Consider the following 15,251-nt stretch of genomic DNA (forward strand, 5'->3'; position numbering starts at 1 on the left):
CCATTACCTGATGGTCAAAGAGCAGTTCATGCTGAAATGCTTGCCTGGGGTGCGAGAATGGGTCACCGACTGCAAATCGGCCAGTGTAAGGCATGCGGCTGTCCTGGCAGAAGTCCCCAGCTCCGGAGGCGGATCCTTTGCCCCTTAGACCTGCAGTGCCGTTTCAGCCCCGACAGCCTGATCCTGACGCAACCAGCGCGAGTTCTTGACGGCCAGCCACGGCGCCTACCAGTACGTAGCCGGCGCCTACTGAGTTCATCCATGAACGGCGGTGCTTCAGGTGCAATCAGACGGGGCACATGAAACGCGACTGTCCCAAGCTTAGCCAGCCCCAGGGTGCAGGGGCTGGCAACGTACTCCAGCAGCCCGGGCTGTCGCCTGGATAGGCAGCCCAGATGATCCAGCACACTTGCCTACGTTCCCGATGCGAGTCGTAGTGACCAACCAACTTGTTCCAGCTGAATTAAGCTCCCAAGTTACCACGGTCGGGCTTGGTCCCACCGACGTCTGGATCAAATGTGTTTTACGTTAAAACACTGAAATAGGTGGCCCAAGCTCATTTAACTCTTAGAAAATACATTTCGCTCTGATTCGGAGCCACCATGGGGAGATCTGCCATCTTGAGAGGAGTGCGAATGCCCTTGCTGCTTTTTGAAAATGTCCCAGTAGGGCTTATTTTAGCCTTCTGAACGAGATCAGTCTTGCCCATTTGTGTATGAAGCTGTTAACTGGTATAAAAAGTCGGAGTGATGCTTTAAGAAATCATGTAATGAATGGATCATTCCTCCCTTGTGTAGAGCGACACTACCGCTCATCCATCCAGCTCAACATTGTGAATGCACCCCCTAAAATTACGTTGTTTTTAACATGTAAATATTGATGGGTATTTTGAGAGATGAGGTTTTCATTATGTACTCTGTCCAAGATCATAATATTATTGTTAATTTCTAAAGCAAAACATACTGGACACCTAACAAGCTCCTATTAAACCCCCAAAATAACCACAACATATATATAAGCATATGAGTGTCACAGAGGAGTGCTACTGAGCATGGCAATATATATTTAAAACCAGAGACAGAACATAAAACACAGACAAAGCTCAGTTTTAGCACATCCAGTGAGACTCATACACGGTACAGTGCCTAAATATATATGTATAAATATCTAATAAGTAAAATGGTCTTTTAGTTTGACATTTTTGGCCAAAATTGTTGTAAGCCCCTGAGCCAACGGCACGGCAGACCACATATCAGGGGTCCCTAACGCTAATATAAATTATATTAGCGTTAGGGACCCCTGATATGTGGTCTGCCGTGCCGTTGGCTCAGGGGCTTACAACAATTTTGGCCAAAAATGTCAAACTAAAAGACCATTTTACTTATTAGATATTTATACATATATATTTAGGCACTGTACCGTGTATGAGTCTCACTGGATGTGCTAAAACTGAGCTTTGTCTGTGTTTTATGTTCTGTCTCTGTTTTTAATTTCTAAAGCAGCAACATATTCCTCAGCGGCGTACAATGGGGGAACACAATTATATAAATGACAAACAGAACAACACTCAAAATAAGGACAAACAGATACAAAGAAGAAATGAGGGTCCTGCTTATGAGCACTTGGAATCTAGAGGGAATATGGGGCAAAGTTGAAACAAAAGTTAAATGGGCTGCTCATTGTGGAACAGAGTATGGAATGAATCAAAACAGGTCTTAATGGTGTGATTGCCAAATAAGGGTTTATTTTGTCTATACACCTTTTTAGTGTACATATATTTTCTCCAGATTACAATGTTACCAGCGTTCTCAGAAGGCTTAATTTTATTGCCCCCATATATCAATAAATTTTCTGTCTTCCATTCAATGACTGTCAAATTATTACTACCTTCCTATACTAAAATGACCAGATGAGAATAACATTGATTTTTTTTTTTTTTAAACATTAAATAATCTTTCAACAGTAGAAAAGGGGGTATAAAGTATACCCTTTGTTTAAACACCAGTATGACATACAATTGATAACTTCATTATCTTTTTTTTTTAAGCATATGCTTTACCTTGTCACATTTTTTTTTGTATTACGCAGCCTTAAATTACTGTGTTGTATATGATTTTGTGTAATTTTCTTCAGAATTTAAAGATAACTCACATTGAACATATACATTTTATGTGCACCAACGAACTACTATATAACTACGAGCCAATGCACAGACGTTTTATATTTACTTATTTATGTATTGAATCTGTCCTGATGTGTTTAGAATGTAAGGATTAAAAGACATTCGCTTTTCATTGTCTTCTATACTTTGTCAGTATCTAGTTTATATGTAGAGACGGGCGAACCTGTCTCAATCCATTCCGCGGAGTTTCCTGGTCACATCCATCCCGCGGAATGAAATCCGCCGTCAGATTACTTCATTGCAAAGCCATCTGGATTCTTCCAAATCCTTCCTTTGGTCTCGGCCGCGCAGATTTTAAAGAATCTATCACCGGATTCAATTTAAATCCCAATCCGCGGAACGGCTTTATATTGAATCCGTGCTGCGGATACCCAAAAAATGGATACATGAGATAGAAATACCAGTGAAGCTAGGCAGGCTACAGCCCAGGGAGTGGACTGGACACACACAGAGAGGGGTCAGTCCACGTAGTCACAGGTTAATTTTTAAGCTACAAGTTTTATTATGTCTAAATGTATGACCTATAATACTACAGCAGCAGCCTAACCAACCCATTGCTAAACCCTGCCTACAACACAATGTTAAAATTGAGGCTGCACCCATATTTATATAATCCTGCTCCCATAATAATTCCGTTTCCAGGTTCGGATTCAGAATCCGTCGGACGGATTTTAAGTAATAGGGGGGGGGGGGAAATCTGCCTTTTTGAGACTGCTCTGTGGATGAAAAGAACTAGCCAATCTGCGTCCGATTCTAATTCTGTAGAAAATCTCTGGCAAAACAAGAGTACTAGAACCAGCGCTAGACCAATTGTGAAACAGTGCAGTGCACAAAAAAGCAGCCTGTAATTCTACAAAGGGAACTATCTCAAAAGTTACCCAAAAACAACATGAAAATACAAATATAGAAATGAAACCTGGCGCATGTGTACATAGATAATGTGAATTAAACAAATGTGAATTAAACAAAATCAATGTGTATATTCCATAAAAGGATATGGGTGACTGAAATGAGTGGAGTCCTTTCTTCCAGACGTTGAATGGTTAATGAACAGAAAATGGACTCGTGCATTGAGAACTGAGTCCATTTTCTGTTCATTAACCATTCAACCATTCTGGAAGAAAGGACTCCACTCATTTCAGTCACCCATACCCTTTTATGGAATATACACATTGATTTTGTTTAAGTCATATTTGTTTAATTCCCATTATTTATGTACACATGCGCCAGGTTTAATTTCTATATTTGTATTTTCATGTAGAAAATCTCTATTTATAAGAGAGTAAGTAACAAATCGTGCGTGCGTGTCTCCAATAAAGAATATCACTTCTGAGCACATTCACCTTTTGCCTGGAATATCCATTCACATGGAGCCCATTTAAGCAAATGCATCGCCATTCACACAGCTTTTAAGCACAGCATGGGACTAGCAAAGCTAGTCAAACCACTCACAGACATGTTTCAACCTTAATGGGTATCATCAGTGTGAGGTTGGTTTATACTTACTTTGCAATATTTCTAGGCTGGGTAGATTTACCATATACATTTAAAGTTTTATGGTGGGTGAAAAAGGCACAAAAACCTCCACCGTTAGCATATAGCCAATAAAGAATATCACTTGATAGCACATTCACATGTCTTAGACAGGTCTGTAACCCTGCCTTTCAACCATTATCACCTAGCATACAGTGCTACATGTGAATGGATTATCCAGGCAAAAGGTGACACATTGTGTGCTCATTTGCTTGTCATTTCCAGAATCCCTTGCTGCAGTGGGAGCACTGTATGCTAGGTAATAATGGTTGAAAGGCAGAGTTGCAGACCTGTCTAAGGCCAGGACCCCACTGGCTACTGCAGTGCCCGCTGTGGCGGACGCTGCATGGACAAGAGCCGCCCCACAATGGGGCTGTGCCCGCTGTGAGGGGGGGACGCCACGCAGCGCTGACAGAAACTCCTACTCTGAAGAAAATTGAGATCAGGACTTGCGACGGAGCACTAAGCCACGCCCCCCGGCGGTTCAGCCAATGAGGGCGAACCTGCCTGGTGATATCACGGCCGCGCCCCGTCACTCCCCCATCACGCCCCCCCTCCCTGTCTTTTCCCCTACAGCTCACTGCATACCAGGGAACTTGGCTGCCCACGCCGCCAGCCTCGCAGACGCGCGTGCAGCACAGGCAGCGGGGCCGTAGCCTAAGACATGTGAATAGCCTAAGAAAGTGATATTCTTTATTGGCTATATGCTAATGGTGGAGGTTTTTTGTTGCCTTTTTCACCCACCATAATTAAATGGGAAGGGAGGAATTAAGCTCACAAAGGAAGCATAAAAACAAGCAATGTGTGATCAGTATTGCCACCGCAGTTACAGACGCCCTCCGGTGAAGTCCACAGTGTGTATCCATGATAGACATCATGATCATAGCACCAGAACGGTCTCAGCTGCCCCTCAATGGAGCTGAAGCTGATATGCAGCGGTGAATCCTGGGTCCTTGAATCCCAATGAACAGAGCAGCTGCGGTATATTACTGCCACTGTTAGCCTCAAGCAGCAGGGACGCAGTCCGGCCACGATCCAGCAGTCCCAGGATGATAACGCAATGACGCTACTACGTCCTGACGCGTTTTGTCACTGCGGCGACTCTCAAAGGGATATGTTTGATTCATAGACCTCACAGTGTTAAATACACTACGGGTAACAGAAAACAGATAGTCGATACCGTTCTGTGGCTAATGAAATGCTTTTATTTGTGCGAGCTTTCGAGATACAATGATCTCTTCTTCGGGCGATGTTACAATTGATTCAGCCAAAAAACTTTCTTGAAACAAAACATCTGTGGGTGAAAGCTATCCCTCCCCCTGTGCAGTATGAGCGGAGAGAGAGAAAAAGTGAGAATGGGAGAATATATCCCTCCTTGTCTGGCTCTTAAAGAGTTTACATCATATGACTATATACATGGCTTTGCTCAGTCCCTCATATCTTGTCAGGGTGCTGGATTCTCGCAGGCTGGACATAGATATACTGATAGAATAACGAAGGGCACCAGGAACATTTATAGTACAAACAAGCGCTTTGACAACCGTCCACAATGCTCCTCATACATTAATATCATCCACAATAGACTTACTTCTTGTATCTTCACAGCGTTTGTACTAATAATGTCTTCTCTAGTTAGCACCCACTCTTAATGCGCTAGGGAGGTATCTAAGCTTGTAGCTTGTGTGCCACTCTTAAGCATTCCGTTTCTGAGGTAAAAGAGGGCCTCTTAGCAGGGCCGATCCGATTAGGTCCCAGAGCTACTATTTGGGTAAGCGCTAGAGGACATAGGCTTCCTCTTTGTGAGCGTGTAAAGTTCTGTTGTACCATGGCTATGGACGCTAACTGGATGGGGTACTTTCCCTAACTATACAATAACAAACATGGACAGTATCACTATACATGAACTATACGCTTAAATATATTTACATTAGCAACAGTGAGGTCCCTCCACCTGTCACTGTCAGAGATCTGAATTCTAGAACCTTCAGACTGGCTATACTGTATATACCCTGATGGTGACATCCCTGATAAACAAACATAATGTGGGTGTGGCTTCTCCTCTGCCAAGTCACAATGTGATGGGATCAATGGGAAAAAGAAAAGAACCTCCAAAATAGGCACTCGGGGTATACCAAAAATACAAAAAGTTTATTTAGACAAACTAAAATATAAAACACTTAATAAAAATAACGCCCTCTTATTGGCACAAAGCAGAGAAACAAAGTTATCTACACAATAAGCTCAGCTGCTTCAACAGTTTCAAACCATAGTAAATACAATAGAAATACAAGACAATAGAGAAAAGTATCTCTCTCTAAGAGTAAATAAAGACTCCGCAGGGAAGAAATCATTTTTCCCTGCACAAGTCTGGACAGACTGCATATTACCACGCTCCTGCCTATAAAACTTTGCTGCTGGTAAAAAGATAGGCCTTACCTATAGAAAAACAAAAAGAATAATTATTGCGCGCCTACCAATTAGGCTAAAATAAAATAGTGATCTCATGAATAAGGATTATTTTGTTAAACCCTTTGGCCAAAGCGTTATAAGCCTGCAGCCCCGTCAAGGCATAACCAAATTTGCAGGTACCTACACTGAATATATGTAATTATTGTCCCATGGACTGGTAAAAAATGTGAGAAAGCCCTGCAGGGGTTAAATAAAGCATACGCTTTTGTGAGTAGTGCAATTAAAAGCTGGCCAAAGCCAGTATCATAGTTAACTTACTATAGAGTTAAACTGTGGGTGCACAAATTCCCTGGTGTGAATATAATAAAACATATTTCTTTCTGTCAGCCTTATACATTCACCTACTCTTCAATGGAGGGTTATGTCCAGAGCCGCCAACAGAAATCATGGGGCCCGGGATAAATGAAAGGAGAAGGCCCCCCACCCCCCCCCCCCGAACCCATAGCGTAACCGACACCCCCACCCCCCGAACCCATAGCGCACCTACCACGAAAAAATATCTTTTAGCGCGCAACTTTTACTTAACTGTTTTCTTATTGTGATACAGAAAAAAACATTACAATGTAACCTATTTATTTTTATATTTTCAACAAAAGACATGTGACTGCCTGCCTGGGTGGCTGACTGGGTGGGTGAATGACAGTAGAATGACAGTTGGGTGAATGACGGTGGGTGGGTGAGTGATTGACGGTGGGTGGGTGATTGACGGTGGGTGGGTGATTGACGGTGGGTGGGTGATTGACGGTGGGTGAATGACGGTGGGTGAATGACGGTGGGTGGGTGAATGACGGTGGGTGGGTGAATGACGGTGGGTGGGTGATTGACGGTGGGTGGGTGATTGACGGTGGGTGGGTGATTGACGGTGGGTGGGTGATTGACGGTGGGTGGGTGAATGACGGTGGGTGGGTGGGTGAATGACAGTGGGTGGGTGGGTGAATGACGGTGGGTGGGTGAATGATGGTGGGTGGGTGAATGACTGTGGGTGGGTGGGTGAATGACGGTTGGTGGGTGGGTGAATGACGGTTGGTGGGTGAATGACGGTGGGTGAATGACGGTGGGTGGGTGAATGACGGTGGGTGGGTGAATGACGGTGGGTGGGTGAATGACAGTGACTGGGTGGATGGATGACAGTGACTGGGTGGATGGATGACAGTGACTTGGTGGGTGGGTGGATTACAGTGACTGGGTGGGTGGGAGACAGTGACTGGGTGGGTGGGAGACACTGACTGGGTGGGTGGGAGACACTGACTGGGTGGATGGGAGACACTGACTGGGTGGGTGGGAGACAGTGACTGGGTAACAGTGACTGGGTGGGAGACTGACTGGGTGACAGTGACTGGGTGGGTGACTGACTGGGTGACAGTGACTGGGTGGGTGGGAGACTGACTGGGTGACAGTGACAGGGTGAGTGGGAGACTGACTGGGTGACAGTGACTGGGTGGGTGACAGTGACTGGGAGACTTACTGGGTGACAGTGACTGGGTGGGTGGGAGACTGACTGGGTGACAGTGACTGGGTGACAGTGACTGGGTGACAGTGACTGGGTGGGTGACAGTGACTGGGTGATAGTGACTTACCTTGACCGGGTGGGTGCAGCTTGCCGCCGGACTCTTTCCCCTCCTGACCCCGATATCCCCACGGCAGCTGCCCTGGAGGGGATGTGGGCTTGGGGGCGCATGAGGTGGGCTCAGGGGGGGTGTCCACGGGAGGTGGGCTCGGGGGGAGCGCGAGAATCTGGCCGCAGGGGGAGCGCAGGAAGCTGGCCGTGGGGGGAAGCAGGCCGCAGGAGGAGCTGGTACTTCCCCCTCCGTCCCACTTTGGGAGCGGGGGGGGGAAATGGGCCCTGCGCATGCGTGCCGGGACCTGCGCTCCGGGACCTCCGCGCCGGGACCGCGGGGGAATAGCCGCCATGTTTTTAAAACTTTTTTTTTAAATGTATCTAATTAACTGGCGCCCGGCCATGCAGGGGGCCCGGCCGCCAGGCACCCCTGACCCAAAGGGGACGCCAGTACCCTTTCTCCCCTCCCTGCTGTTGGCAGCCCTGGTGATGTCCAGACTGTCACTGGGGTGTATTATACCTGCACTAATTGGAAAATTGGTAGGAGCTCTGACCTGAAGGGAGGAGACATACACCTCCAAGGAACTGCTATATAAAGCAGATGAGCCAATGAACCTACCCCTTTCACATGTGAAACGTTTTGGCATAATTTAAGTTATGGCAGAATAATATTTATACATCGCCTTTAATTTGTGGAAAGATCAAGTTAGGTTTTTTTTTGTTTAGTTATGCTGTTCAGTGGAATGTCCTTCTGATGACCGAAGTGCTGTCTTTTTGTGGAAATAAATCAATAAACTGTCAATCTGACTCGTGCTGAAATCTACTCAGTCATGTTATCGTTTGGACTCACCTCTGCTGGAAATAAATGACATTGGACTTGAATATTGACTCTCACTGTGTGCCGGAAACCCTCGCCCTATAGTATCAATGAATCTGTAAGTACAAGTGGTTATTCAAGCTTACTGCATACATGGGTTAGTCCAGTGTTAAAGGTACTGGTCAAGTGGACAATCCGCAACATACAGATGATGCCAGATGGTTGGTTGCGTAGTTGGCCAGGAAACCACAGATGGCAGCTGCCTGAACCACTGCTTCCTCGCGGAATCAACGTGACCAGACTAATGGCTCATCAGGATTAACACAGCGGTGGTCCCTGCTTCTGAATGGGACTCCCGCTGTGTGAATCCTACCGGACCGCATCAGTCTGGAAGAGACGCGCAGTGAGAGTAGACTGAATCGGTCACTCTCCCTGTGCGCCTCTAACAGGCGATCGCACGGATTTTATTTTAATAACATAGTATTGAAGCAGGTGGTCTCCACCAGAGCTGAACCACATTCATTTCTGCCTCGCGGACCCCCTGCTTCCCGAGTTACAGGCCCCGGTATTAGATGTCGGTATCTCCGCAATGTTTAAATGTCCTGGTCACGTGGGCCGTGACGCGGGAGAATTAAACCTGCAGAGAGATGTAACCTATACCGGGGCCTGTAACTCGGGAAGCAGGAAATTCCCAAGGCTGAAATTTATGCGGTTCAGCTCCTGAGACCTCCTGCTCCAATACTATGTTATTAAAATAAAAGCATCTTCATTACTAAGGTAATTAAGGGGTTAAACCAAACTACCTGGTTTGTGAAATGGAATAAAAAGGGCTGCGCACAAACAAATAACACTTATTGTAATTAAACAACTATACTTTCCCTGCAGCTTGGTTTGGCTCTCTCTCTCCAGGAGAGAAAACAGGCAAACATCCAAAGGAACCAACCTGTAGCGCATGGTGTAAGAGGAGAAAAAGAACCATAGTGTAATATGTAATGGTATAAGGACAAGTCCTGCTATGATGGTCCACACTTACAGCAAAAACATCTTGATCGGGCAAAGAGAGAGAATTTGGGTATCACTTCTAAAGGTTTTTGGTCCACTGTGTATGATGTGGAGTGAGCTGGATATAGTAACTGCTGGGCTTACATCTCTTCCAATAGGTATCCGCTCAGGGGTAGAAATATGGGGAGACAGCAAGGCAAAATGTACCATAGCGTAACCCAGTGGTGGAATTATGCCGGTTCACATTTGCGTGACTATTTTTTCAAAAGTGCTATTCGCCATTTGGCTACTAGTGCTTTTTCCCATTTGTGTGTGTGGTGGTGGTTGGGTGATGGAGGTAGTTGCCCTGGGGTGGGTGGTTAGGCCTATTGGCAGGATAGTGGGAAGGTTTAACCCCTTCATTGCCTTAGTGGTTACAACTACTAAGGTAATTAAGGGGTTAACCCATCCTGCAACCCTCCCGGGAGGCCTAACCACCCACTCCGGGGCAACTACAGTACACCCTTCACTCACCCCATAAAAACCAGTAACCCCTTAATTACCTTAGCGGTAGTAACCACTATGGTAATTAAGGGGTTACTGGTCTTTTAATGGTTGGGCATCGGCCCTTACATGTTCGTGCAGAGAGGAGGGGGATGCCTTAATCCTGGCAGGGGTAAGTAAAACATGTATTACTTTAATTTATGTATTTTACTGTATGTATTTTACTGTTTTGAATGAGCAAATGTGCTAGTAGCATTTGCCCATTCCTTTTGTGAGGGAGGAGGTTTGTCGTGGGTAGAGGGGATGGGTGGTTAGGCCTCTCGGGTGGGTAGTGGGGGGTTAACCCCTTTATTACCTTAGCGGTAGTAACCGCTAAGGTAATGAAGTGGATAACCCCTCCCGCAACCCTCCCTGCAGGCCTAATCACGCACCCTGGGGCAACTACCCCTTCTACGGGCACCTACCCCTTCTATCCACAACAAACAGGTAGTTTGGTTTAAGCCCTTCATTACCTTAACAACTAGCCACTAAGGTAATGAAGCTGCTTTTATTTTTACATTTTTAATGATATATTATTGAAGTAGGGAGTTTCCAGGGGGTGATCCGCATTCATTTCAGCCCCGGGGCCCCCCTGCTTTCTGAGATACAGGCCCCGGTATGGAGTGTCGGTATCTCTCTGCAGGTTTAATTCTCCCACGTCACGTGACCGGGACATTTAAACATGGCAGAGATACCAGCACCCCATACCGGGGCCTGTAACTCAGAAATCAGGGGGTCTCCGGGGCTGAAATGAATACTGTTCAGCTCTGGGGGCTCCCGTTGTGTTAATCCTGATGGGTAATTCCCCCCTGCTATGCACTTTGCGCTCTCCACTTTTGGTCCGCGGTTCACCAGCACATGTGCTGTGGCAGGTTGGAGATACAACTGGCTGCATCTGTAATAGAGTTGGCTCGGTGCCGATGGGCATGTGACCTTACCATTATGTACAGTACCTAGGGGTTTAACAGCATTCATGGAGACTGTAAAACATTCAATATTCTCTGCAAGGGAAGTGCAGAGTGAAAATGGCTCTTCTGTAGATCACTGTGAACCTACCCCTTGCCAGATTTGTGCATGCGTTCAAGTTTGTATATTTAAGCTTTATGCTGACACATTTTCATCTAGTTCTTGATGTATGTTTATACAATTGTAGACAATAACCATATGTCCCCTCAGCATCTCTCTTTCAGCCGGAAGCAATCCCAGCCTTTTTCCAAAGTCCTCCTCGATTTTGTTAATCTCTAGATATTATATGTCTTTGTGATAAACGGTGACAACACCTATATACCATACTCCAAAAGTGGTCTAATTCAAGTTTTTACCATGGCATAAGAATTAGATTTTTATGAAAAAACCTTCCATAGCAAGACAATATTCATTCTGCACTGTGTGCTACTGCTTAAGGTGGAGTCGCTCACAGAGAGATTGGCTCACAGTAGAATAATGTGCTACGTATTACTTTTCCGGTTAATCAGTTTGCCCCTGATGTATTTAATTGTGACATGCCACATCTGTGCCAACACACATCAGGACCAATTCCTACTAGGGGTGGTGGTGACTTTATGTCACTTGGGCCTTTTCAATGTTTCGGATTTCCTTTCCAGCAAGGGCATGTTTTAGGCAATACATTTGGTTTTGGCCCTATTTTGGCCCTGAGAAGGGAGCAGCAATGCCTTGAGCTTTGCGGCTTAGGTTGCGTTGACCTCTTGTGTGATACGGTTGACATGCCCATTTGGCATTAGTGTCAGTGGCTGGCATATTTATGTAGATATGATGTTATTTTAACTGGCAAGCATTATGTTTAGCTGTTAATAAATGGCTGCGGATTTTTTGCATCCAGATCGGTGTTTGTGTTTCATTTAGGATTTGGGTGAGACAGCTTGTCTAATTAAGGGCAATGTAGGAATACTGTCATATTTTTGGGGCGCGTTGGAATTTTGGTTTGCTACAGATTCCTTCGTAATATCCACCCTGATCACTGCATTCTTATCATCGCTACTGCATTCTTTCCTCAGTCAACAAAGCCCTGCAAACGTAGTATGTATTGTATATTCTGTGATATGTTTTTTTTATTGTGCATTATTAAATTAGGCAAAATAAATAAGCCCATTGTATGAAATTATATTGAAGGCTGCAGCTGATTGCCTTTACTCTGCTACTTCAATGCATAATGTTGTGGAGGGTGATGCAGCGAGAAAATCAAAATTGCATAAGATAGATACAACTGTATCATAAATATGAGAAAAGCCTGGGCCGAAATGCTGTTTGGGTTTATGGAAGCATAGGATACTGGTGCTTTATATCTGCCGTTCATGTTTGTAAGAGAATTCATGTCTCTATAAACATCTTATGCGCTTCTCTGCAGAAGCGCGTTACCTTTTATCCCAGAGGTCCCGCACAGAACTAGGGAGAAGGCAGCAATTATTCCAAATTTAAATTACATTGACTGGCGTAAAAACAGTAGTTAAAATACAACCGCCGCCATTTTTAGGTGGCCATGCACATATTATTTTAATCAAATCGGAAACCACTGGGGTGCATTTCACAGTAAAACATGAGGTAAAGAGGACAAGTGCTAAAAATATGTTTTGGTCCCACTAAATGATGTGGAAGTTGTTACAGCATCACCATGGGTCATGGTCGATAAAATAGGAATAGTTTCATTATCATCATTGGAAGATATATCACTGGGGTTTTTGTTTGCCTTCCTCTGGATCAATATACTGTAAGTACGGATATAGGATAAAGTATCTGTCGTCTAAATTTAGCACGTTGAACTGGGTGGACGTATGTCTTTTTTCAACCTCATCTACTATGTAACTATGTAACTATGTAACTATGTAACTATGTAATTAAAATGAAATATGCAGCCAAAAAAACACTGGTATGATTTTACCAAATGTTCTTCCTGGTTGGACTCCTTCTGTGCTGAAGGTGTTACTCCTAAGGTCACACAGTGCCATGTCTACTGTCAGATAGTAATATTATTAATACTATTCCCCATCAGCTTTGTCCAGAAGCTTTTGTGCAGTTGAACATAGATTCAGGGTAAATTCACAAGACCAGCAAATATGATTTATCATTGTTTCTCCAAAAATAGGTACGTATGGAATGATTTTTATATAAAATTGTAACCAATGACAGGTGGTTTGGCACATAATAACAGAAAGTAGGTACAGTATTTTTGGGCAGAGTAACCAATACTATGGAACACAAATATACACCACTGAGAGCTACAGTAACTTGTCTTTTCCTGCCACCTGGTGGTACAAAATAATATTGAATCTAATAGTTGCCAATAAAGTTACATTACTCATAAACGACTGCTGCCTGGAATAGAACATCATAGCAGAATAGAATGAGATGAAGCACTGAACCTAGTCTAATCATAGGGTTGCCCTTATTTGGGATTGAGAGCCAATAAGCAGGAGATTCAAGTTGAGCTGGAGCCAGTTTCAGACACTTACTCCCATTGTTTCCTAGCTTTATTTTGTCTTCTGACGTCTTTACTTGTGTGTCACAGTAGTGTTACCCTCCCTGCCCGGCTCCTAGAGAGCTCACATCTAATCTCTCTTGACTTGCTCACTGTTGATTAGGTTGCTGGATTTGTGCAGGTTGGGCGTTGGTATTGCAATGATGGGCGCCAGGAACTTTATTCATATAAATAGTTTCTTTATTAAATATCGATAAAGTCATTTATACGGTACACATCACTTTGTGTATAGTATCCTCACTGTTCTCTGTATGTACTGTCTGTATCCTCTTCCCTAGCAGCTCCCTATCTCTGCCCGCTAGGAAGGTGCTGAGACTTAATCCTGTTACCTAAAAGGATCCCTCTGATTTATAGTGTCAATAGTACTCCCTCTCTTTTGGGCCCCAGTCGGACCTTGTACTACTCTCTCTCTCGGTCTGTGGTCAGTACCCCGTCTCAGGTACTGAATGCAATCACGTGGCCTTTTGGGAGAGTGTCAGCTATGGACCCTCCGATGAGGCGGATCCTACTATGTCTCAGGGCTGCGGCCTGGGCATAGACTACCTCTCTGTGAATCTTTAGAGTAGTGCAGAACCATTCATGGGAACGCTATTTAAACAGGGCAGTGTCACTAAATAGACAACAATAAAGGGAATCCTTACTGTATCCTCGACATAGCTACAGTATAAACCTATATACACTATTCACAGTGAGATCCCTCCTCTTCCACGCCTCCTGGGACCTGACCTTCTAGAAGCAACACACATACATATACACACACATACACACATACACACAAACATACATACACATATATATATATATAGATATATATATAGATATATATATATATATATATATATATATATATGATAAACCAGAACAGATGGCACTCCAAGCAAAATAGGCAAAGTTCAAGGTGCCTGCTTCATAATCACAATACATGTAACAGCTGCTATCACCAAAGTGAGAGCAGAGAAACAGCACTCTCAGGTATAAAGAAAAATAATGTATTAGGCAATAAAAAATGAACACAGAGACAAACCAACGTTTCGGTCCTCTAAGGATCTTCCTCACTTTGGTGATAGCAGCTGTTACATATACATATGTATATAGGGGGGGGGAGGGGAACAGACCTGAGAGAAGGAGTCAGAAAGGAAAAGAGAAAAACACAGAGAAATAAAGTACCAGAGAGAAATACCTAAGAGGGAAAAGAAAGGCACAAGGGAGGAGAAAAGATAAAGACATGAGGGAGAAAGAGTGAGAAAGGGGGAAGGAAAAGAGAAAAAGATGCTAGGGAAATGAAGATTCAGGAAGGAGGACAATGAGGGGAAAATAAGGAAAAGAAAGGGGGAGAGAAACATGGGGGATTAAATACAGAGAATGGCATGTGTGAGAAAAGAGAAGGAGGAAAAAATACATGCGGTAATAAGCTAAATACATGAGAGGAGAACACAGAAAAAATGAGATGAACAGTGTAAGAAGAGAAGGACATGGTGGGGGGGGGGGGGATAGAGAAGGATGCAGGGGGGGAGAGGAGGCTGAAAGACATGGTGGGGGACAGAGGAGAGAGAGACGCTGAGGGGGAGGGGAGAGAGAGACATGCTGAGGGACATAGGAGAGACAGACATGCTGGTGTACAGAGGAGAGAGAGACATGGTGAGGAACAGAGGAGAGAGAGACGTGCTGGGGGACA

Source organism: Ascaphus truei, chromosome 3 (genome assembly GCF_040206685.1).
Source record: "Ascaphus truei isolate aAscTru1 chromosome 3, aAscTru1.hap1, whole genome shotgun sequence".
Lineage (NCBI taxonomy): Eukaryota > Metazoa > Chordata > Amphibia > Anura > Ascaphidae > Ascaphus > Ascaphus truei.